Genomic DNA, 21,654 nt, shown 5'->3' with positions numbered 1-21,654 from the left:
GCTCTACAGCGGTGAGATTTACTCCGTCTCTTATTGTATTTTGTGCTGAATCTGGACTCAGTGCTGTTCTCTGCTTGCGATCATATCCGCGCCTACAGACCGGCATGGCGCACAGTTCAAAATTGACTGTCCATTGCTGTGTGCATCGCATTTTGTTTGTAACACGGAGGAGAAATATCAAAGTTGTTACGTCGTCATAATTGGAAGTAAACATTTTGACGCTGAGGCGTGGACTCCGTGTGGATAACGGACAACAGTTAAGTTCGTTCCCTAGCAACAGCAACGCAGTCATGATGTACAGAAAATTAAATGCCCCAGGTGAGGATCGAACTCACGACCTTAAGATTATGAGACTTACGCGCTGCCTACTGCGCTACCGAGGCACGCCGGAGACGTCCTCGAAGGAAACTCGCTAAGTCTCACATTTTAGAGAAAGACAGTTTGCGCTTTCTGAAGGATCTATTGTCTTGCTACACGTACGAAACTCGGTAAGTCTCACATATTAGAGATAGACAGTTTGCGCTTTCTGAAGAATCTGTTGTCTTGCTACACGTGCTGTCCCGACTCTCTAGATTAAACTGCAGCCGCAGCTATACAGCTATAAGGTCCTGAGGCTGACCCATCTCAAGCGAGCAATCCGCGCGGCAGCATTGTTGCCACAAGAGCAAAATAATGCATCGACCGGGAATCGTGCCGGCATACCTTAAGATTATGAGACTTAGGCGCTGCCTACTGCACTACTGAGTCACAAACCACTCAACTACAGATGCTCGACAAGCTACCCGTGCTTTCCAAGCAGCTGTCGGCAGGGAAACTGGGATTGCCACCCAGCGACGTCGAAAAAGGGGCTAAACTCGCGAAGTCCCCCACTACACTGCCTTAAAACGACCGTTCATCACTATCGTGTGAGTAACCTTGCGTCAGCGGCGACGAGTCTTGCCCAAAGACGTAGCGTGCTTGGAGGCGCTGCCCGAATGCGTGTGGATGCACCCTCCTACCTCGTAATGCGCCTGCAGCTCCTATAGCCGTGGGCCGCTGTGGGCGGGCGGGAAGCCGACACAGCGCGGCGTTGCGAGCAGCGGCAGTGCGGTGGTGTTGTACTGTTGAGCATAGTTGCCTTCCAAGCAGTTGATCCGGGTACGATTCCCGGCCACCGCAAGTGGCGCTAATTTTTCCGTATCATTATGTGGGCTCCTGTTGTTAAATTAAGGTTTTTTTTTTTTTTTTTCGTCGTTGCACCATCCTGTAGTATGTCCCGACTTGTCCCGACTTTGCTCGGCTGACGCGAAAGCTGACGCTTGGAAATCGCCCTTATCTAAAGGACAGGCACTATAAACGGCTGTGAGAGGTGAGGTGTGGCGAGGTACCAAAACGCGATATTTTCTGCTTCTTCTTCCAAAACAAGAAAAGAAAAATCCGACGCAGTCGGTAGGACTCGAACCTACGCTCCCAGAGGGAATCTGATTTCTAGTCAGACGCCTTAACCACTCGGCCACGACTGCTTGTCCAACAGGTGCCCCTCGAATCGTGAAAAACCCAACCGGTTGCGTCTGCGCAGAATGCCGACAGGAAACGTAAAACCGTGCACTGATTACGACAGGGCTACTATCGCTACGAGACGAGCCATTATGGAAGCGTTAAAATCTTCGGCCGGACAGGGACTCGAACCCTGGACCCTTAGGTTAAAAGCCTAATGCTCTACCGACTGAGCTATCCGGGCTTTCGCTTGTTGTGGTTGGAGCGGTTTCAAGCAACGTGATTAAGTGGAAGGTGTGTGTAGGCTTCTGGCGCTACTGGCGACTGCACCGACTACTCACTGACGCTGGTAGCAGCCCAACAGCGGACCAGTGCCTCTTCTCCCTTTATTCCGGTGCTGACAGTAACTGCATCACGTGCCTGCTTTCCCCGATTGCGTTCGGTTGAAGCCAAGGAAGAAGGGCGACCAACGACAGTTCGAAGACCAAAACATGGAGCGTTGTGTGCGCAAATAGTTCCGTTCCGGTACCGGGAATCGAAGCCGGACCTGTTGAGTGAAAGCCAGGTATCCTAGCCACTAGACCACACAGGACTTGCTCTACAGCGGTGAGATTTACTCCGTCTCTTATTGTATTTTGTGCTGAATCTGGACTCAGTGCTGTTCTCTGCTTGCGATCATATCCGCGCCTACAGACCGGCATGGCGCACAGTTCAAAATTGACTGTCCATTGCTGTGTGCATCGCATTTTGTTTGTAACACGGAGGAGAAATATCAAAGTTGTTACGTCGTCATAATTGGAAGTAAACATTTTGACGCTGAGGCGTGGACTCCGTGTGGATAACGGACAACAGTTAAGTTCGTTCCCTAGCAACAGCAACGCAGTCATGATGTACAGAAAATTAAATGCCCCAGGTGAGGATCGAACTCACGACCTTAAGATTATGAGACTTACGCGCTGCCTACTGCGCTACCGAGGCACGCCGGAGACGTCCTCGAAGGAAACTCGCTAAGTCTCACATTTTAGAGAAAGACAGTTTGCGCTTTCTGAAGGATCTATTGTCTTGCTACACGTACGAAACTCGGTAAGTCTCACATATTAGAGATAGACAGTTTGCGCTTTCTGAAGAATCTGTTGTCTTGCTACACGTGCTGTCCCGACTCTCTAGATTAAACTGCAGCCGCAGCTATACAGCTATAAGGTCCTGAGGCTGACCCATCTCAAGCGAGCAATCCGCGCGGCAGCATTGTTGCCACAAGAGCAAAATAATGCATCGACCGGGAATCGTGCCGGCATACCTTAAGATTATGAGACTTAGGCGCTGCCTACTGCACTACTGAGTCACAAACCACTCAACTACAGATGCTCGACAAGCTACCCGTGCTTTCCAAGCAGCTGTCGGCAGGGAAACTGGGATTGCCACCCAGCGACGTCGAAAAAGGGGCTAAACTCGCGAAGTCCCCCACTACACTGCCTTAAAACGACCGTTCATCACTATCGTGTGAGTAACCTTGCGTCAGCGGCGACGAGTCTTGCCCAAAGACGTAGCGTGCTTGGAGGCGCTGCCCGAATGCGTGTGGATGCACCCTCCTACCTCGTAATGCGCCTGCAGCTCCTATAGCCGTGGGCCGCTGTGGGCGGGCGGGAAGCCGACACAGCGCGGCGTTGCGAGCAGCGGCAGTGCGGTGGTGTTGTACTGTTGAGCATAGTTGCCTTCCAAGCAGTTGATCCGGGTACGATTCCCGGCCACCGCAAGTGGCGCTAATTTTTCCGTATCATTATGTGGGCTCCTGTTGTTAAATTAAGGTTTTTTTTTTTTTTCGTCGTTGCACCATCCTGTAGTATGTCCCGACTTGTCCCGACTTTGCTCGGCTGACGCGAAAGCTGACGCTTGGAAATCGCCCTTATCTAAAGGACAGGCACTATAAACGGCTGTGAGAGGTGAGGTGTGGCGAGGTACCAAAACGCGATATTTTCTGCTTCTTCTTCCAAAACAAGAAAAGAAAAATCCGACGCAGTCGGTAGGACTCGAACCTACGCTCCCAGAGGGAATCTGATTTCTAGTCAGACGCCTTAACCACTCGGCCACGACTGCTTGTCCAACAGGTGCCCCTCGAATCGTGAAAAACCCAACCGGTTGCGTCTGCGCAGAATGCCGACAGGAAACGTAAAACCGTGCACTGATTACGACAGGGCTACTATCGCTACGAGACGAGCCATTATGGAAGCGTTAAAATCTTCGCCCGGACAGGGACTCGAACCCTGGACCCTTAGGTTAAAAGCCTAATGCTCTACCGACTGAGCTATCCGGGCTTTCGCTTGTTGTGGTTGGAGCGGTTTCAAGCAACGTGATTAAGTGGAAGGTGTGTGTAGGCTTCTGGCGCTACTGGCGACTGCACCGACTACTCACTGACGCTGGTAGCAGCCCAACAGCGGACCAGTGCCTCTTCTCCCTTTATTCCGGTGCTGACAGTAACTGCATCACGTGCCTGCTTTCCCCGATTGCGTTCGGTTGAAGCCAAGGAAGAAGGGCGACCAACGACAGTTCGAAGACCAAAACATGGAGCGTTGTGTGCGCAAATAGTTCCGTTCCGGTACCGGGAATCGAAGCCGGACCTGTTGAGTGAAAGCCAGGTATCCTAGCCACTAGACCACACAGGACTTGCTCTACAGCGGTGAGATTTACTCCGTCTCTTATTGTATTTTGTGCTGAATCTGGACTCAGTGCTGTTCTCTGCTTGCGATCATATCCGCGCCTACAGACCGGCATGGCGCACAGTTCAAAATTGACTGTCCATTGCTGTGTGCATCGCATTTTGTTTGTAACACGGAGGAGAAATATCAAAGTTGTTACGTCGTCATAATTGGAAGTAAACATTTTGACGCTGAGGCGTGGACTCCGTGTGGATAACGGACAACAGTTAAGTTCGTTCCCTAGCAACAGCAACGCAGTCATGATGTACAGAAAATTAAATGCCCCAGGTGAGGATCGAACTCACGACCTTAAGATTATGAGACTTACGCGCTGCCTACTGCGCTACCGAGGCACGCCGGAGACGTCCTCGAAGGAAACTCGCTAAGTCTCACATTTTAGAGAAAGACAGTTTGCGCTTTCTGAAGGATCTATTGTCTTGCTACACGTACGAAACTCGGTAAGTCTCACATATTAGAGATAGACAGTTTGCGCTTTCTGAAGAATCTGTTGTCTTGCTACACGTGCTGTCCCGACTCTCTAGATTAAACTGCAGCCGCAGCTATACAGCTATAAGGTCCTGAGGCTGACCCATCTCAAGCGAGCAATCCGCGCGGCAGCATTGTTGCCACAAGAGCAAAATAATGCATCGACCGGGAATCGTGCCGGCATACCTTAAGATTATGAGACTTAGGCGCTGCCTACTGCACTACTGAGTCACAAACCACTCAACTACAGATGCTCGACAAGCTACCCGTGCTTTCCAAGCAGCTGTCGGCAGGGAAACTGGGATTGCCACCCAGCGACGTCGAAAAAGGGGCTAAACTCGCGAAGTCCCCCACTACACTGCCTTAAAACGACCGTTCATCACTATCGTGTGAGTAACCTTGCGTCAGCGGCGACGAGTCTTGCCCAAAGACGTAGCGTGCTTGGAGGCGCTGCCCGAATGCGTGTGGATGCACCCTCCTACCTCGTAATGCGCCTGCAGCTCCTATAGCCGTGGGCCGCTGTGGGCGGGCGGGAAGCCGACACAGCGCGGCGTTGCGAGCAGCGGCAGTGCGGTGGTGTTGTACTGTTGAGCATAGTTGCCTTCCAAGCAGTTGATCCGGGTACGATTCCCGGCCACCGCAAGTGGCGCTAATTTTTCCGTATCATTATGTGGGCTCCTGTTGTTAAATTAAGGTTTTTTTTTTTTTCGTCGTTGCACCATCCTGTAGTATGTCCCGACTTGTCCCGACTTTGCTCGGCTGACGCGAAAGCTGACGCTTGGAAATCGCCCTTATCTAAAGGACAGGCACTATAAACGGCTGTGAGAGGTGAGGTGTGGCGAGGTACCAAAACGCGATATTTTCTGCTTCTTCTTCCAAAACAAGAAAAGAAAAATCCGACGCAGTCGGTAGGACTCGAACCTACGCTCCCAGAGGGAATCTGATTTCTAGTCAGACGCCTTAACCACTCGGCCACGACTGCTTGTCCAACAGGTGCCCCTCGAATCGTGAAAAACCCAACCGGTTGCGTCTGCGCAGAATGCCGACAGGAAACGTAAAACCGTGCACTGATTACGACAGGGCTACTATCGCTACGAGACGAGCCATTATGGAAGCGTTAAAATCTTCGCCCGGACAGGGACTCGAACCCTGGACCCTTAGGTTAAAAGCCTAATGCTCTACCGACTGAGCTATCCGGGCTTTCGCTTGTTGTGGTTGGAGCGGTTTCAAGCAACGTGATTAAGTGGAAGGTGTGTGTAGGCTTCTGGCGCTACTGGCGACTGCACCGACTACTCACTGACGCTGGTAGCAGCCCAACAGCGGACCAGTGCCTCTTCTCCCTTTATTCCGGTGCTGACAGTAACTGCATCACGTGCCTGCTTTCCCCGATTGCGTTCGGTTGAAGCCAAGGAAGAAGGGCGACCAACGACAGTTCGAAGACCAAAACATGGAGCGTTGTGTGCGCAAATAGTTCCGTTCCGGTACCGGGAATCGAAGCCGGACCTGTTGAGTGAAAGCCAGGTATCCTAGCCACTAGACCACACAGGACTTGCTCTACAGCGGTGAGATTTACTCCGTCTCTTATTGTATTTTGTGCTGAATCTGGACTCAGTGCTGTTCTCTGCTTGCGATCATATCCGCGCCTACAGACCGGCATGGCGCACAGTTCAAAATTGACTGTCCATTGCTGTGTGCATCGCATTTTGTTTGTAACACGGAGGAGAAATATCAAAGTTGTTACGTCGTCATAATTGGAAGTAAACATTTTGACGCTGAGGCGTGGACTCCGTGTGGATAACGGACAACAGTTAAGTTCGTTCCCTAGCAACAGCAACGCAGTCATGATGTACAGAAAATTAAATGCCCCAGGTGAGGATCGAACTCACGACCTTAAGATTATGAGACTTACGCGCTGCCTACTGCGCTACCGAGGCACGCCGGAGACGTCCTCGAAGGAAACTCGCTAAGTCTCACATTTTAGAGAAAGACAGTTTGCGCTTTCTGAAGGATCTATTGTCTTGCTACACGTACGAAACTCGGTAAGTCTCACATATTAGAGATAGACAGTTTGCGCTTTCTGAAGAATCTGTTGTCTTGCTACACGTGCTGTCCCGACTCTCTAGATTAAACTGCAGCCGCAGCTATACAGCTATAAGGTCCTGAGGCTGACCCATCTCAAGCGAGCAATCCGCGCGGCAGCATTGTTGCCACAAGAGCAAAATAATGCATCGACCGGGAATCGTGCCGGCATACCTTAAGATTATGAGACTTAGGCGCTGCCTACTGCACTACTGAGTCACAAACCACTCAACTACAGATGCTCGACAAGCTACCCGTGCTTTCCAAGCAGCTGTCGGCAGGGAAACTGGGATTGCCACCCAGCGACGTCGAAAAAGGGGCTAAACTCGCGAAGTCCCCCACTACACTGCCTTAAAACGACCGTTCATCACTATCGTGTGAGTAACCTTGCGTCAGCGGCGACGAGTCTTGCCCAAAGACGTAGCGTGCTTGGAGGCGCTGCCCGAATGCGTGTGGATGCACCCTCCTACCTCGTAATGCGCCTGCAGCTCCTATAGCCGTGGGCCGCTGTGGGCGGGCGGGAAGCCGACACAGCGCGGCGTTGCGAGCAGCGGCAGTGCGGTGGTGTTGTACTGTTGAGCATAGTTGCCTTCCAAGCAGTTGATCCGGGTACGATTCCCGGCCACCGCAAGTGGCGCTAATTTTTCCGTATCATTATGTGGGCTCCTGTTGTTAAATTAAGGTTTTTTTTTTTTTTCGTCGTTGCACCATCCTGTAGTATGTCCCGACTTGTCCCGACTTTGCTCGGCTGACGCGAAAGCTGACGCTTGGAAATCGCCCTTATCTAAAGGACAGGCACTATAAACGGCTGTGAGAGGTGAGGTGTGGCGAGGTACCAAAACGCGATATTTTCTGCTTCTTCTTCCAAAACAAGAAAAGAAAAATCCGACGCAGTCGGTAGGACTCGAACCTACGCTCCCAGAGGGAATCTGATTTCTAGTCAGACGCCTTAACCACTCGGCCACGACTGCTTGTCCAACAGGTGCCCCTCGAATCGTGAAAAACCCAACCGGTTGCGTCTGCGCAGAATGCCGACAGGAAACGTAAAACCGTGCACTGATTACGACAGGGCTACTATCGCTACGAGACGAGCCATTATGGAAGCGTTAAAATCTTCGCCCGGACAGGGACTCGAACCCTGGACCCTTAGGTTAAAAGCCTAATGCTCTACCGACTGAGCTATCCGGGCTTTCGCTTGTTGTGGTTGGAGCGGTTTCAAGCAACGTGATTAAGTGGAAGGTGTGTGTAGGCTTCTGGCGCTACTGGCGACTGCACCGACTACTCACTGACGCTGGTAGCAGCCCAACAGCGGACCAGTGCCTCTTCTCCCTTTATTCCGGTGCTGACAGTAACTGCATCACGTGCCTGCTTTCCCCGATTGCGTTCGGTTGAAGCCAAGGAAGAAGGGCGACCAACGACAGTTCGAAGACCAAAACATGGAGCGTTGTGTGCGCAAATAGTTCCGTTCCGGTACCGGGAATCGAAGCCGGACCTGTTGAGTGAAAGCCAGGTATCCTAGCCACTAGACCACACAGGACTTGCTCTACAGCGGTGAGATTTACTCCGTCTCTTATTGTATTTTGTGCTGAATCTGGACTCAGTGCTGTTCTCTGCTTGCGATCATATCCGCGCCTACAGACCGGCATGGCGCACAGTTCAAAATTGACTGTCCATTGCTGTGTGCATCGCATTTTGTTTGTAACACGGAGGAGAAATATCAAAGTTGTTACGTCGTCATAATTGGAAGTAAACATTTTGACGCTGAGGCGTGGACTCCGTGTGGATAACGGACAACAGTTAAGTTCGTTCCCTAGCAACAGCAACGCAGTCATGATGTACAGAAAATTAAATGCCCCAGGTGAGGATCGAACTCACGACCTTAAGATTATGAGACTTACGCGCTGCCTACTGCGCTACCGAGGCACGCCGGAGACGTCCTCGAAGGAAACTCGCTAAGTCTCACATTTTAGAGAAAGACAGTTTGCGCTTTCTGAAGGATCTATTGTCTTGCTACACGTACGAAACTCGGTAAGTCTCACATATTAGAGATAGACAGTTTGCGCTTTCTGAAGAATCTGTTGTCTTGCTACACGTGCTGTCCCGACTCTCTAGATTAAACTGCAGCCGCAGCTATACAGCTATAAGGTCCTGAGGCTGACCCATCTCAAGCGAGCAATCCGCGCGGCAGCATTGTTGCCACAAGAGCAAAATAATGCATCGACCGGGAATCGTGCCGGCATACCTTAAGATTATGAGACTTAGGCGCTGCCTACTGCACTACTGAGTCACAAACCACTCAACTACAGATGCTCGACAAGCTACCCGTGCTTTCCAAGCAGCTGTCGGCAGGGAAACTGGGATTGCCACCCAGCGACGTCGAAAAAGGGGCTAAACTCGCGAAGTCCCCCACTACACTGCCTTAAAACGACCGTTCATCACTATCGTGTGAGTAACCTTGCGTCAGCGGCGACGAGTCTTGCCCAAAGACGTAGCGTGCTTGGAGGCGCTGCCCGAATGCGTGTGGATGCACCCTCCTACCTTGTAATGCGCCTGCAGCTCCTATAGCCGTGGGCCGCTGTGGGCGGGCGGGAAGCCGACACAGCGCGGCGTTGCGAGCAGCGGCAGTGCGGTGGTGTTGTACTGTTGAGCATAGTTGCCTTCCAAGCAGTTGATCCGGGTACGATTCCCGGCCACCGCAAGTGGCGCTAACTTTTCCGTATCATTATGTGGGCTCCTGCTGTTAAATTAAGGTTTTTTTTTTTTCGTCGTTGCACCATCCTGTAGTATGTCCCGACTTGTCCCGACTTTGCTCGGCTGACGCGAAAGCTGACGCTTGGAAATCGCCCTTATCTAAAGGACAGGCGCTATAAACGGCTGTGAGAGGTGAGGTGTGGCGAGGTACCAAAACGCGATATTTTCTGCTTCTTCTTCCAAAACAAGAAAAGAAAAATCCGACGCAGTCGGTAGGACTCGAACCTACGCTCCCAGAGGGAATCTGATTTCTAGTCAGACGCCTTAACCACTCGGCCACGACTGCTTGTCCAACAGGTGCCCCTCGAATCGTGAAAAACCCAACCGGTTGCGTCTGCGCAGAATGCCGACAGGAAACGTAAAACCGTGCACTGATTACGACAGGGCTACTATCGCTACGAGACGAGCCATTATGGAAGCGTTAAAATCTTCGGACGGACAGGGACTCGAACCCTGGACCCTTAGGTTAAAAGCCTAATGCTCTACCGACTGAGCTATCCGGGCTTTCGCTTGTTGTGGTTGGAGCGGTTTCAAGCAACGTGATTAAGTGGAAGGTGTGTGTAGGCTTCTGGCGCTACTGGCGACTGCACCGACTACTCACTGACGCTGGTAGCAGCCCAACAGCGGACCAGTGCCTCTTCTCCCTTTATTCCGGTGCTGACAGTAACTGCATCACGTGCCTGCTTTCCCCGATTGCGTTCGGTTGAAGCCAAGGAAGAAGGGCGACCAACGACAGTTCGAAGACCAAAACATGGAGCGTTGTGTGCGCAAATAGTTCCGTTCCGGTACCGGGAATCGAAGCCGGACCTGTTGAGTGAAAGCCAGGTATCCTAGCCACTAGACCACACAGGACTTGCTCTACAGCGGTGAGATTTACTCCGTCTCTTATTGTATTTTGTGCTGAATCTGGACTCAGTGCTGTTCTCTGCTTGCGATCATATCCGCGCCTACAGACCGGCATGGCGCACAGTTCAAAATTGACTGTCCATTGCTGTGTGCATCGCATTTTGTTTGTAACACGGAGGAGAAATATCAAAGTTGTTACGTCGTCATAATTGGAAGTAAACATTTTGACGCTGAGGCGTGGACTCCGTGTGGATAACGGACAACAGTTAAGTTCGTTCCCTAGCAACAGCAACGCAGTCATGATGTACAGAAAATTAAATGCCCCAGGTGAGGATCGAACTCACGACCTTAAGATTATGAGACTTACGCGCTGCCTACTGCGCTACCGAGGCACGCCGGAGACGTCCTCGAAGGAAACTCGCTAAGTCTCACATTTTAGAGAAAGACAGTTTGCGCTTTCTGAAGGATCTATTGTCTTGCTACACGTACGAAACTCGGTAAGTCTCACATATTAGAGATAGACAGTTTGCGCTTTCTGAAGAATCTGTTGTCTTGCTACACGTGCTGTCCCGACTCTCTAGATTAAACTGCAGCCGCAGCTATACAGCTATAAGGTCCTGAGGCTGACCCATCTCAAGCGAGCAATCCGCGCGGCAGCATTGTTGCCACAAGAGCAAAATAATGCATCGACCGGGAATCGTGCCGGCATACCTTAAGATTATGAGACTTAGGCGCTGCCTACTGCACTACTGAGTCACAAACCACTCAACTACAGATGCTCGACAAGCTACCCGTGCTTTCCAAGCAGCTGTCGGCAGGGAAACTGGGATTGCCACCCAGCGACGTCGAAAAAGGGGCTAAACTCGCGAAGTCCCCCACTACACTGCCTTAAAACGACCGTTCATCACTATCGTGTGAGTAACCTTGCGTCAGCGGCGACGAGTCTTGCCCAAAGACGTAGCGTGCTTGGAGGCGCTGCCCGAATGCGTGTGGATGCACCCTCCTACCTCGTAATGCGCCTGCAGCTCCTATAGCCGTGGGCCGCTGTGGGCGGGCGGGAAGCCGACACAGCGCGGCGTTGCGAGCAGCGGCAGTGCGGTGGTGTTGTACTGTTGAGCATAGTTGCCTTCCAAGCAGTTGATCCGGGTACGATTCCCGGCCACCGCAAGTGGCGCTAATTTTTCCGTATCATTATGTGGGCTCCTGCTGTTAAATTAAGGTTTTTTTTTTTTTTTCGTCGTTGCACCATCCTGTAGTATGTCCCGACTTGTCCCGACTTTGCTCGGCTGACGCGAAAGCTGACGCTTGGAAATCGCCCTTATCTAAAGGACAGGCACTATAAACGGCTGTGAGAGGTGAGGTGTGGCGAGGTACCAAAACGTGATATTTTCTGCTTCTTCTTCCAAAACAAGAAAAGAAAAATCCGACGCAGTCGGTAGGACTCGAACCTACGCTCCCAGAGGGAATCTGATTTCTAGTCAGACGCCTTAACCACTCGGCCACGACTGCTTGTCCAACAGGTGCACCTCGAATCGTGAAAAACCCAACCGGTTGCGTCTGCGCAGAATGCCGACAGGAAACGTGAAACCGTGCACTGATTACGACAGGGCTACTATCGCTACGAGACGAGCCATTATGGAAGCGTTAAAATCTTCGGACGGACAGGGACTCGAACCCTGGACCCTTAGGTTAAAAGCCTAATGCTCTACCGACTGAGCTATCCGGGCTTTCGCTTGTTGTGGTTGGAGCGGTTTCAAGCAACGTGATTAAGTGGAAGGTGTGTGTAGGCTTCTGGCGCTACTGGCGACTGCACCGACTACTCACTGACGCTGGTAGCAGCCCAACAGCGGACCAGTGCCTCTTCTCCCTTTATTCCGGTGCTGACAGTAACTGCATCACGTGCCTGCTTTCCCCGATTGCGTTCGGTTGAAGCCAAGGAAGAAGGGCGACCAACGACAGTTCGAAGACCAAAACATGGAGCGTTGTGTGCGCAAATAGTTCCGTTCCGGTACCGGGAATCGAAGCCGGACCTGTTGAGTGAAAGCCAGGTATCCTAGCCACTAGACCACACAGGACTTGCTCTACAGCGGTGAGATTTACTCCGTCTCTTATTGTATTTTGTGCTGAATCTGGACTCAGTGCTGTTCTCTGCTTGCGATCATATCCGCGCCTACAGACCGGCATGGCGCACAGTTCAAAATTGACTGTCCATTGCTGTGTGCATCGCATTTTGTTTGTAACACGGAGGAGAAATATCAAAGTTGTTACGTCGTCATAATTGGAAGTAAACATTTTGACGCTGAGGCGTGGACTCCGTGTGGATAACGGACAACAGTTAAGTTCGTTCCCTAGCAACAGCAACGCCCTTAATGCAGCCATGATGTACAGAAAATTAAATGCCCCAGGTGAGGATCGAACTCACGACCTTAAGATTATGAGACTTACGCGCTGCCTACTGCGCTACCGAGGCACGCCGGAGACGTCCTCGAAGGAAACTCGCTAAGTCTCACATTTTAGAGAAAGACAGTTTGCGCTTTCTGAAGGATCTATTGTCTTGCTACACGTACGAAACTCGGTAAGTCTCACATATTAGAGATAGACAGTTTGCGCTTTCTGAAGAATCTGTTGTCTTGCTACACGTGCTGTCCCGACTCTCTAGATTAAACTGCAGCCGCAGCTATACAGCTATAAGGTCCTGAGGCTGACCCATCTCAAGCGAGCAATCCGCGCGGCAGCATTGTTGCCACAAGAGCAAAATAATGCATCGACCGGGAATCGTGCCGGCATACCTTAAGATTATGAGACTTAGGCGCTGCCTACTGCACTACTGAGTCACAAACCACTCAACTACAGATGCTCGACAAGCTACCCGTGCTTTCCAAGCAGCTGTCGGCAGGGAAACTGGGATTGCCACCCAGCGACGTCGAAAAAGGGGCTAAACTCGCGAAGTCCCCCACTACACTGCCTTAAAACGACCGTTCATCACTATCGTGTGAGTAACCTTGCGTCAGCGGCGACGAGTCTTGCCCAAAGACGTAGCGTGCTTGGAGGCGCTGCCCGAATGCGTGTGGATGCACCCTCCTACCTCGTAATGCGCCTGCAGCTCCTATAGCCGTGGGCCGCTGTGGGCGGGCGGGAAGCCGACACAGCGCGGCGTTGCGAGCAGCGGCAGTGCGGTGGTGTTGTACTGTTGAGCATAGTTGCCTTCCAAGCAGTTGATCCGGGTACGATTCCCGGCCACCGCAAGTGGCGCTAATTTTTCCGTATCATTATGTGGGCTCCTGCTGTTAAATTAAGTTTTTTTTTTTTTTTTTTTTTTTCGTCGTTGCACCATCCTGTAGTATGTCCCGACTTGTCCCGACTTTGCTCGGCTGACGCGAAAGCTGACGCTTGGAAATCGCCCTTATCTAAAGGACAGGCACTATAAACGGCTGTGAGAGGTGAGGTGTGGCGAGGTACCAAAACGTGATATTTTCTGCTTCTTCTTCCAAAACAAGAAAAGAAAAATCCGACGCAGTCGGTAGGACTCGAACCTACGCTCCCAGAGGGAATCTGATTTCTAGTCAGACGCCTTAACCACTCGGCCACGACTGCTTGTCCAAAGGTGCACCTCGAATCGTGAAAAACCCAACCGGTTGCGTCTGCGCAGAATGCCGACAGGAAACGTGAAACCGTGCACTGATTACGACAGGGCTACTATCGCTACGAGACGAGCCATTATGGAAGCGTTAAAATCTTCGGACGGACAGGGACTCGAACCCTGGACCCTTAGGTTAAAAGCCTAATGCTCTACCGACTGAGCTATCCGGGCTTTCGCTTGTTGTGGTTGGAGCGGTTTCAAGCAACGTGATTAAGTGGAAGGTGTGTGTAGGCTTCTGGCGCTACTGGCGACTGCACCGACTACTCACTGACGCTGGTAGCAGCCCAACAGCGGACCAGTGCCTCTTCTCCCTTTATTCCGGTGCTGACAGTAACTGCATCACGTGCCTGCTTTCCCCGATTGCGTTCGGTTGAAGCCAAGGAAGAAGGGCGACCAACGACAGTTCGAAGACCAAAACATGGAGCGTTGTGTGCGCAAATAGTTCCGTTCCGGTACCGGGAATCGAAGCCGGACCTGTTGAGTGAAAGCCAGGTATCCTAGCCACTAGACCACACAGGACTTGCTCTACAGCGGTGAGATTTACTCCGTCTCTTATTGTATTTTGTGCTGAATCTGGACTCAGTGCTGTTCTCTGCTTGCGATCATATCCGCGCCTACAGACCGGCATGGCGCACAGTTCAAAATTGACTGTCCATTGCTGTGTGCATCGCATTTTGTTTGTAACACGGAGGAGAAATATCAAAGTTGTTACGTCGTCATAATTGGAAGTAAACATTTTGACGCTGAGGCGTGGACTCCGTGTGGATAACGGACAACAGTTAAGTTCGTTCCCTAGCAACAGCAACGCCCTTAATGCAGCCATGATGTACAGAAAATTAAATGCCCCAGGTGAGGATCGAACTCACGACCTTAAGATTATGAGACTTACGCGCTGCCTACTGCGCTACCGAGGCACGCCGGAGACGTCCTCGAAGGAAACTCGCTAAGTCTCACATTTTAGAGAAAGACAGTTTGCGCTTTCTGAAGGATCTATTGTCTTGCTACACGTACGAAACTCGGTAAGTCTCACATATTAGAGATAGACAGTTTGCGCTTTCTGAAGAATCTGTTGTCTTGCTACACGTGCTGTCCCGACTCTCTAGATTAAACTGCAGCCGCAGCTATACAGCTATAAGGTCCTGAGGCTGACCCATCTCAAGCGAGCAATCCGCGCGGCAGCATTGTTGCCACAAGAGCAAAATAATGCATCGACCGGGAATCGTGCCGGCATACCTTAAGATTATGAGACTTAGGCGCTGCCTACTGCACTACTGAGTCACAAACCACTCAACTACAGATGCTCGACAAGCTACCCGTGCTTTCCAAGCAGCTGTCGGCAGGGAAACTGGGATTGCCACCCAGCGACGTCGAAAAAGGGGCTAAACTCGCGAAGTCCCCCACTACACTGCCTTAAAACGACCGTTCATCACTATCGTGTGAGTAACCTTGCGTCAGCGGCGACGAGTCTTGCCCAAAGACGTAGCGTGCTTGGAGGCGCTGCCCGAATGCGTGTGGATGCACCCTCCTACCTCGTAATGCGCCTGCAGCTCCTATAGCCGTGGGCCGCTGTGGGCGGGCGGGAAGCCGACACAGCGCGGCGTTGCGAGCAGCGGCAGTGCGGTGGTGTTGTACTGTTGAGCATAGTTGCCTTCCAAGCAGTTGATCCGGGTACGATTCCCGGCCACCGCAAGTGGCGCTAATTTTTCCGTATCATTATGTGGGCTCCTGCTGTTAAATTAAGTTTTTTTTTTTTTTTTTTTTTTTCGTCGTTGCACCATCCTGTAGTATGTCCCGACTTGTCCCGACTTTGCTCGGCTGACGCGAAAGCTGACGCTTGGAAATCGCCCTTATCTAAAGGACAGGCACTATAAACGGCTGTGAGAGGTGAGGTGTGGCGAGGTACCAAAACGCGATATTTTCTGCTTCTTCTTCCAAAACAAGAAAAGAAAAATCCGACGCAGTCGGTAGGACTCGAACCTACGCTCCCAGAGGGAATCTGATTTCTAGTCAGACGCCTTAACCACTCGGCCACGACTGCTTGTCCAACAGGTGCCCCTCGAATCGTGAAAAACCCAACCGGTTGCGTCTGCGCAGAATGCCGACAGGAAACGTAAAACCGTGCACTGATTACGACAGGGCTACTATCGCTACGAGACGAGCCATTATGGAAGCGTTAAAATCTTCGCCCGGACAGGGACTCGAACCCTGGACCCTTAGGTTAAAAGCCTAATGCTCTACCGACTGAGCTATCCGGGCTTTCGCTTGTTGTGATTGGAGCGGTTTCAAGCAACGTGATTAAGTGGAAGGTGTGTGTAGGCTTCTGGCGCTACTGGCGACTGCACCGACTACTCACTGACGCTGGTAGCAGCCCAACAGCGGACCAGTGCCTCTTCTCCCTTTATTCCGGTGCTGACAGTAACTGCATCACGTGCCTGCTTTCCCCGATTGCGTTCGGTTGAAGCCAAGGAAGAAGGGCGACCAACGACAGTTCGAAGACCAAAACATGGAGCGTTGTGTGCGCAAATAGTTCCGTTCCGGTACCGGGAATCGAAGCCGGACCTGTTGAGTGAAAGCCAGGTATCCTAGCCACTAGACCACACAGGACTTGCTCTACAGCGGTGAGATTTACTCCGTCTCTTATTGTATTTTGTGCTGAATCTGGACTCAGTGCTGTTCTCTGCTTGCGATCATATCCGCGCCTACAGACCGGCATGGCGCACAGTTCAAAATTGACTGTCCATTGCTGTGTGCATCGCATTTTGTTTGTAACACGGAGGAGAAATATCAAAGTTGTTACGTCGTCATAATTGGAAGTAAACATTTTGACGCTGAGGCGTGGACTCCGTGTGGATAACGGACAACAGTTAAGTTCGTTCCCTAGCAACAGCAACGCAGTCATGATGTACAGAAAATTAAATGCCCCAGGTGAGAATCGAACTCACGACCTTAAGATTATGAGACTTACGCGCTGCCTACTGCGCTACCGAGGCACGCCGGAGACGTCCTCCAAGGAAACTCGCTAAGTCTCACATTTTAGAGAAAGACAGTTTGCGCTTTCTGAAGGATCTATTGTCTTGCTACACGTACGAAACTCGGTAAGTCTCACATATTAGAGATAGACAGTTTGCGCTTTCTGAAGAATCTGTTGTCTTGCTACACGTGCTGTCCCGACTCTCTAGATTAAACTGCAGCCGCAGCTATACAGCTATAAGGTCCTGAGGCTGACCCATCTCAAGCGAGCAATCCGCGCGGCAGCATTGTTGCCACAAGAGCAAAATAATGCATCGACCGGGAATCGTGCCGGCATACCTTAAGATTATGAGACTTAGGCGCTGCCTACTGCACTACTGAGTCACAAACCACTCAACTACAGATGCTCGACAAGCTACCCGTGCTTTCCAAGCAGCTGTCGGCAGGGAAACTGGGATTGCCACCCAGGGACGTCGAAAAAGGGGCTAAACTCGCGAAGTCCCCCACTACACTGCCTTAAAACGACCGTTCATCACTATCGTGTGAGTAACCTTGCGTCAGCGGCGACGAGTCTTGCCCAAAGACGTAGCGTGCTTGGAGGCGCTGCCCGAATGCGTGTGGATGCACCCTCCTACCTCGTAATGCGCCTGCAGCTCCTATAGCCGTGGGCCGCTGTGGGCGGGCGGGAAGCCGACACAGCGCGGCGTTGCGAGCAGCGGCAGTGCGGTGGTGTTGTACTGTTGAGCATAGTTGCCTTCCAAGCAGTTGATCCGGGTACGATTCCCGGCCACCGCAAGTGGCGTTAATTTTCCGTATCATTATGTGGGCTCCTGCTGTTAAATTAAGGTTTTTTTTTTTTCGTCGTTGCACCATCCTGTAGTATGTCCCGACTTGTCCCGACTTTGCTCGGCTGACGTGAAAACTGACGCTTGAAATCGCCCTTATCTAAAGGACAGGCACTATAAACGGCTGTGAGAGGTGAGGTGTGGCGAGGTACCAAAACGCGATATTTTCTGCTTCTTCTTCCAAAACAAGAAAAGAAAAATCCGACGCAGTCGGTAGGACTCGAACCTACGCTCCCAGAGGGAATCTGATTTCTAGTCAGACGCCTTAACCACTCGGCCACGACTGCTTGTCCAACAGGTGCCCCTCGAATCGTGAAAAACCCAACCGGTTGCGTCTGCGCAGAATGCCGACAGGAAACGTAAAACCGTGCACTGATTACGACAGGGCTACTATCGCTACGAGACGAGCCATTATGGAAGCGTTAAAATCTTCGCCCGGACAGGGACTCGAACCCTGGACCCTTAGGTTAAAAGCCTAATGCTCTACCGACTGAGCTATCCGGGCTTTCGCTTGTTGTGGTTGGAGCGGTTTCAAGCAACGTGATTAAGTGGAAGGTGTGTGTAGGCTTCTGGCGCTACTGGCGACTGCACCGACTACTCACTGACGCTGGTAGCAGCCCAACAGCGGACCAGTGCCTCTTCTCCCTTTATTCCGGTGCTGACAGTAACTGCATCACGTGCCTGCTTTCCCCGATTGCGTTCGGTTGAAGCCAAGGAAGAAGGGCGACCAACGACAGTTCGAAGACCAAAACATGGAGCGTTGTGTGCGCAAATAGTTCCGTTCCGGTACCGGGAATCGAAGCCGGACCTGTTGAGTGAAAGCCAGGTATCCTAGCCACTAGACCACACAGGACTTGCTCTACAGCGGTGAGATTTACTCCGTCTCTTATTGTATTTTGTGCTGAATCTGGACTCAGTGCTGTTCTCTGCTTGCGATCATATCCGCGCCTACAGACCGGCATGGCGCACAGTTCAAAATTGACTGTCCATTGCTGTGTGCATCGCATTTTGTTTGTAACACGGAGGAGAAATATCAAAGTTGTTACGTCGTCATAATTGGAAGTAAACATTTTGACGCTGAGGCGTGGACTCCGTGTGGATAACGGACAACAGTTAAGTTCGTTCCCTAGCAACAGCAACGCCCTTAATGCAGCCATGATGTACAGAAAATTAAATGCCCCAGGTGAGGATCGAACTCACGACCTTAAGATTATGAGACTTACGCGCTGCCTACTGCGCTACCGAGGCACGCCGGAGACGTCCTCGAAGGAAACTCGCTAAGTCTCACATTTTAGAGAAAGACAGTTTGCGCTTTCTGAAGGATCTATTGTCTTGCTACACGTACGAAACTCGGTAAGTCTCACATATTAGAGATAGACAGTTTGCGCTTTCTGAAGAATCTGTTGTCTTGCTACACGTGCTGTCCCGACTCTCTAGATTAAACTGCAGCCGCAGCTATACAGCTATAAGATCCTGAGGCTGACCCATCTCAAGCGAGCAATCCGCGCGGCAGCATTGTTGCCACAAGAGCAAAATAATGCATCGACCGGGAATCGTGCCGGCATACCTTAAGATTATGAGACTTAGGCGCTGCCTACTGCACTACTGAGTCACAAACCACTCAACTACAGATGCTCGACAAGCTACCCGTGCTTTCCAAGCAGCTGTCGGCAGGGAAACTGGGATTGCCACCCAGCGACGTCGAAAAAGGGGCTAAACTCGCGAAGTCCCCCACTACACTGCCTTAAAACGACCGTTCATCACTATCGTGTGAGTAACCTTGCGTCAGCGGCGACGAGTCTTGCCCAAAGACGTAGCGTGCTTGGAGGCGCTGCCCGAATGCGTGTGGATGCACCCTCCTACCTCGTAATGCGCCTGCAGCTCCTATAGCCGTGGGCCGCTGTGGGCGGGCGGGAAGCCGACACAGCGCGGCGTTGCGAGCAGCGGCAGTGCGGTGGTGTTGTACTGTTGAGCATAGTTGCCTTCCAAGCAGTTGATCCGGGTACGATTCCCGGCCACCGCAAGTGGCGCTAATTTTTCCGTATCATTATGTGGGCTCCTGCTGTTAAATTAAGGTTTTTTTTTTTTTTTTTCGTCGTTGCACCATCCTGTAGTATGTCCCGACTTGTCCCGACTTTGCTCGGCTGACGCGAAAGCTGACGCTTGGAAATCGCCCTTATCTAAAGGACAGGCACTATAAACGGCTGTGAGAGGTGAGGTGTGGCGAGGTACCAAAACGCGATATTTTCTGCTTCTTCTTCCAAAACAAGAAAAGAAAAATCCGACGCAGTCGGTAGGACTCGAACCTACGCTCCCAGAGGGAATCTGATTTCTAGTCAGACGCCTTAACCACTTTTTTTTTTTTTTTTTTTTGAGACAAGTCGCATTAGAGGAGCAACAAAAACTCACGTTTCCGGTACCGGGAATCGAACCCGGGCCTCCTGGGTGAGAGCCAGGTATCCTAGCCCTTTTTTTTTTTTTTTTTTTTTTTTTTTTTTTTTTTTTTTTTTTTTTTTTAATTCGTCTTCCTCCTCTGAGGGTGGGAACTCACGACCCCTGGTTTACTAGTCCAGTGCTCTACCACTTTTTTTTTTTTTTTTTTTTTTTTGCGTGTTGATAACTGGCACCTGCAGCCCGCGGAACATGAGCGAAAAATCAAGAGGGCACAGTGTTTTCAAACAGTGGGTCACTATCGTCATTGCAGCGACAGCGAGGCAAAACTTTAAAAAGTGCCGTGACCAGGATACGAACCTGGGTTATTGCGGCCACAACGCAATGTCCTAACCACTTTTTTTTTTTTTTTTTACCGACGCCTTATCCATTTTTTTTTTTTTTTTTTTTTTTTTTGTAAGGAACTTGGCAGCATGAGGCAGGCGGAGGCAAAGCGGGCAGGGGTCAAAATCTCGAGGCCTGGCCGCGATGTCTCCACCCAGTCCTATTGCTGAGGCGTGTCTTTATCATAGTTTTCAATAAGAAATTTTACATCTTGTGTATACGTAGATATATGCTGTTTTGCCTTCGAAATCCTGAACCAAAAGATGCTTCATTTGGAACAAAAAATTTATGTCATGCCGAGGCAATAGAGATTGAAGGTTATAGCTTTAGTGCTTTTTTTTTTTTTTTTTTTTTTTTTTTTTTTTTTTTTTTTTTTTTTTTCTCATCCACTGCTTCTCGGCAACCTAGCATACTTCTTTGTAATATATAATAAAGTTGTAGGAAGTAGTGGACCCTGAACCTGTATATTATTTTTTTTTAATTTCTGTTTAGTTTTTTAATTGTTATTATTATTATTTTTGTTTGTTTGTTATTTTGTTATTGTAAAAGAAAAATCTTCATGGAATGTGAAGAAGGAATTTTATGTTAAGGCACTAATTCCATAGCCTCCTTTCCTTCTTGAGATTAATAATAATAATAAAAAAGTATGTTCCCTTCCATGGAAACAAATGAGACTTCCTTCTCAGTCATAAAATGAATGTATAAGAAAACAATTTATCTTTAACCCTGCGATACTGGCTTTCGGCTTCGGCTTCTTCTGTGCAATAAACAAAATAGCCTTCTTTGCCAGCAGAGGATAAGTGATTGTAATATGAAACTGTAAAATTGTACTTCTCCCCAATTGTTTTTGTTTAAGCGTCGTTTCGCTTAAATAAACGATTTTTGTTTATCTCGTTGGCTTGTCAACCAATGCCCAGTCGCTCGAATACAATTTTCAGCATATTGCCGTAGTTTTTCTTGTGGTCTTTATATTTCAGGGCGTTATAAAAAGCACACTTCAAGTACATGTAAAAATCAGTGGAATTGTCATTTCCCAGGTGATTAATTACGTAATTCACATAGTGTCCCATTAACCAATGGACCGAGTTGTTTT

The 21,654-nt window shown here is 50.4% G+C and overlaps 28 non-coding genes across 28 annotated transcripts; all 28 read right to left on the bottom strand.

Moving 5' to 3' along the window:
• Positions 1–310: 310 nt before the first annotated feature.
• On the bottom strand, positions 311–383 carry Trnam-cau (transfer RNA methionine (anticodon CAU)). The gene has a single exon. It is a non-coding gene; the product is annotated as a tRNA-Met (tRNA).
• Positions 384–1,420: 1,037 nt separating this feature from the next.
• Positions 1,421–1,502, bottom strand: Trnas-aga (transfer RNA serine (anticodon AGA)). Its single transcript has one exon. It is a non-coding gene; the product is annotated as a tRNA-Ser (tRNA).
• A 145-nt stretch (positions 1,503–1,647) lies between these two features.
• On the bottom strand, positions 1,648–1,720 carry Trnak-uuu (transfer RNA lysine (anticodon UUU)). Its single transcript has one exon. It is a non-coding gene; the product is annotated as a tRNA-Lys (tRNA).
• A 661-nt stretch (positions 1,721–2,381) lies between these two features.
• On the bottom strand, positions 2,382–2,454 carry Trnam-cau (transfer RNA methionine (anticodon CAU)). Its single transcript has one exon. It is a non-coding gene; the product is annotated as a tRNA-Met (tRNA).
• Positions 2,455–3,488: 1,034 nt separating this feature from the next.
• Positions 3,489–3,570, bottom strand: Trnas-aga (transfer RNA serine (anticodon AGA)). The gene has a single exon. It is a non-coding gene; the product is annotated as a tRNA-Ser (tRNA).
• A 145-nt stretch (positions 3,571–3,715) lies between these two features.
• Positions 3,716–3,788, bottom strand: Trnak-uuu (transfer RNA lysine (anticodon UUU)). The gene has a single exon. It is a non-coding gene; the product is annotated as a tRNA-Lys (tRNA).
• Positions 3,789–4,449: 661 nt separating this feature from the next.
• Trnam-cau (transfer RNA methionine (anticodon CAU)) lies at positions 4,450–4,522 on the bottom strand. Its single transcript has one exon. It is a non-coding gene; the product is annotated as a tRNA-Met (tRNA).
• A 1,033-nt stretch (positions 4,523–5,555) lies between these two features.
• Positions 5,556–5,637, bottom strand: Trnas-aga (transfer RNA serine (anticodon AGA)). The gene has a single exon. It is a non-coding gene; the product is annotated as a tRNA-Ser (tRNA).
• A 145-nt stretch (positions 5,638–5,782) lies between these two features.
• On the bottom strand, positions 5,783–5,855 carry Trnak-uuu (transfer RNA lysine (anticodon UUU)). Its single transcript has one exon. It is a non-coding gene; the product is annotated as a tRNA-Lys (tRNA).
• Positions 5,856–6,516: 661 nt separating this feature from the next.
• Positions 6,517–6,589, bottom strand: Trnam-cau (transfer RNA methionine (anticodon CAU)). Its single transcript has one exon. It is a non-coding gene; the product is annotated as a tRNA-Met (tRNA).
• A 1,034-nt stretch (positions 6,590–7,623) lies between these two features.
• Positions 7,624–7,705, bottom strand: Trnas-aga (transfer RNA serine (anticodon AGA)). Its single transcript has one exon. It is a non-coding gene; the product is annotated as a tRNA-Ser (tRNA).
• Positions 7,706–7,850: 145 nt separating this feature from the next.
• Trnak-uuu (transfer RNA lysine (anticodon UUU)) lies at positions 7,851–7,923 on the bottom strand. Its single transcript has one exon. It is a non-coding gene; the product is annotated as a tRNA-Lys (tRNA).
• A 661-nt stretch (positions 7,924–8,584) lies between these two features.
• Positions 8,585–8,657, bottom strand: Trnam-cau (transfer RNA methionine (anticodon CAU)). Its single transcript has one exon. It is a non-coding gene; the product is annotated as a tRNA-Met (tRNA).
• Positions 8,658–9,689: 1,032 nt separating this feature from the next.
• Trnas-aga (transfer RNA serine (anticodon AGA)) lies at positions 9,690–9,771 on the bottom strand. The gene has a single exon. It is a non-coding gene; the product is annotated as a tRNA-Ser (tRNA).
• A 145-nt stretch (positions 9,772–9,916) lies between these two features.
• Trnak-uuu (transfer RNA lysine (anticodon UUU)) lies at positions 9,917–9,989 on the bottom strand. Its single transcript has one exon. It is a non-coding gene; the product is annotated as a tRNA-Lys (tRNA).
• A 661-nt stretch (positions 9,990–10,650) lies between these two features.
• Positions 10,651–10,723, bottom strand: Trnam-cau (transfer RNA methionine (anticodon CAU)). Its single transcript has one exon. It is a non-coding gene; the product is annotated as a tRNA-Met (tRNA).
• A 1,035-nt stretch (positions 10,724–11,758) lies between these two features.
• On the bottom strand, positions 11,759–11,840 carry Trnas-aga (transfer RNA serine (anticodon AGA)). Its single transcript has one exon. It is a non-coding gene; the product is annotated as a tRNA-Ser (tRNA).
• A 145-nt stretch (positions 11,841–11,985) lies between these two features.
• Positions 11,986–12,058, bottom strand: Trnak-uuu (transfer RNA lysine (anticodon UUU)). The gene has a single exon. It is a non-coding gene; the product is annotated as a tRNA-Lys (tRNA).
• Positions 12,059–12,728: 670 nt separating this feature from the next.
• On the bottom strand, positions 12,729–12,801 carry Trnam-cau (transfer RNA methionine (anticodon CAU)). The gene has a single exon. It is a non-coding gene; the product is annotated as a tRNA-Met (tRNA).
• Positions 12,802–13,843: 1,042 nt separating this feature from the next.
• Positions 13,844–13,925, bottom strand: Trnas-aga (transfer RNA serine (anticodon AGA)). Its single transcript has one exon. It is a non-coding gene; the product is annotated as a tRNA-Ser (tRNA).
• Positions 13,926–14,069: 144 nt separating this feature from the next.
• Positions 14,070–14,142, bottom strand: Trnak-uuu (transfer RNA lysine (anticodon UUU)). The gene has a single exon. It is a non-coding gene; the product is annotated as a tRNA-Lys (tRNA).
• Positions 14,143–14,812: 670 nt separating this feature from the next.
• Trnam-cau (transfer RNA methionine (anticodon CAU)) lies at positions 14,813–14,885 on the bottom strand. The gene has a single exon. It is a non-coding gene; the product is annotated as a tRNA-Met (tRNA).
• Positions 14,886–15,927: 1,042 nt separating this feature from the next.
• On the bottom strand, positions 15,928–16,009 carry Trnas-aga (transfer RNA serine (anticodon AGA)). Its single transcript has one exon. It is a non-coding gene; the product is annotated as a tRNA-Ser (tRNA).
• Positions 16,010–16,154: 145 nt separating this feature from the next.
• Trnak-uuu (transfer RNA lysine (anticodon UUU)) lies at positions 16,155–16,227 on the bottom strand. The gene has a single exon. It is a non-coding gene; the product is annotated as a tRNA-Lys (tRNA).
• Positions 16,228–16,888: 661 nt separating this feature from the next.
• Positions 16,889–16,961, bottom strand: Trnam-cau (transfer RNA methionine (anticodon CAU)). The gene has a single exon. It is a non-coding gene; the product is annotated as a tRNA-Met (tRNA).
• Positions 16,962–17,991: 1,030 nt separating this feature from the next.
• Trnas-aga (transfer RNA serine (anticodon AGA)) lies at positions 17,992–18,073 on the bottom strand. Its single transcript has one exon. It is a non-coding gene; the product is annotated as a tRNA-Ser (tRNA).
• A 145-nt stretch (positions 18,074–18,218) lies between these two features.
• On the bottom strand, positions 18,219–18,291 carry Trnak-uuu (transfer RNA lysine (anticodon UUU)). Its single transcript has one exon. It is a non-coding gene; the product is annotated as a tRNA-Lys (tRNA).
• A 670-nt stretch (positions 18,292–18,961) lies between these two features.
• On the bottom strand, positions 18,962–19,034 carry Trnam-cau (transfer RNA methionine (anticodon CAU)). Its single transcript has one exon. It is a non-coding gene; the product is annotated as a tRNA-Met (tRNA).
• Positions 19,035–21,654: the final 2,620 nt, after the last annotated feature.

Source organism: Schistocerca gregaria, unplaced genomic scaffold (genome assembly GCF_023897955.1).
Source record: "Schistocerca gregaria isolate iqSchGreg1 unplaced genomic scaffold, iqSchGreg1.2 ptg000359l, whole genome shotgun sequence".
NCBI classification, from domain to species: Eukaryota; Metazoa; Arthropoda; class Insecta; order Orthoptera; family Acrididae; genus Schistocerca; species Schistocerca gregaria.
This window is presented reverse-complemented; position numbering and strand designations above follow the sequence as displayed.